This window comes from Penaeus monodon, chromosome 21 (assembly GCF_015228065.2).
Source record: "Penaeus monodon isolate SGIC_2016 chromosome 21, NSTDA_Pmon_1, whole genome shotgun sequence".
In the NCBI taxonomy this organism is placed as follows: Eukaryota; Metazoa; Arthropoda; class Malacostraca; order Decapoda; family Penaeidae; genus Penaeus; species Penaeus monodon.
In genome coordinates this window covers 42,692,158-42,692,659 of record NC_051406.1, presented here as the reverse complement: position 1 = coordinate 42,692,659, position 502 = coordinate 42,692,158, and the positions used below count along the sequence as shown (strand labels likewise).

General features: G+C 40.2%; 1 protein-coding gene across 1 annotated transcript in view; it reads right to left on the bottom strand.

Moving 5' to 3' along the window:
• LOC119586684 overlaps nucleotides 1-502 on the bottom strand; it is a gene marked incomplete at its 3' end in the record, with an annotated part of 31,110 nt that overhangs the window by 28,688 nt on the left and 1,920 nt on the right.

Sequence of the window (502 nt, the reverse complement as noted above, 5' to 3'; positions counted from 1 at the left end):
GAGAATTTGAATGGAAGTCTTTCGTGATTCCTGGAAACTTGACGAATAGCCAAAAATGAAACGGTAGACGCAAAAGCAGAGATGAAAAGCCCAGATACTATTTTTCTCCTGTTTAGAAACCAGTCCAAAGATTAACATTTCTTTCTATACAGTCTTCTATCGATGCCTTTCCTTTATCCTCCTGTATCTCTTTGCTTCTCCTTTACTTGTTTAAGACCACCACCGTGTACTGATAATTTATACTGACATTTTATGTTTTTACGACCAATTATATCACGGTAGCTAATCTGTAGTCATTATCCAGTTTCAGAAAACGTGTTTAGACGCCATACCCCCGTGCTCATGTTCCACGTGCGTGTTGAAGGTCATGCTATGATTAGAACACGTTTCGGGGATTTCACTGGTGACACGAAAGTAAAATCATGACGGCCTCTATGGAGCTACTACCTGCCGTTAAGAAGGGGAATTGGGCGAATTATATAGAGGTCTAGACAGGTTTAGT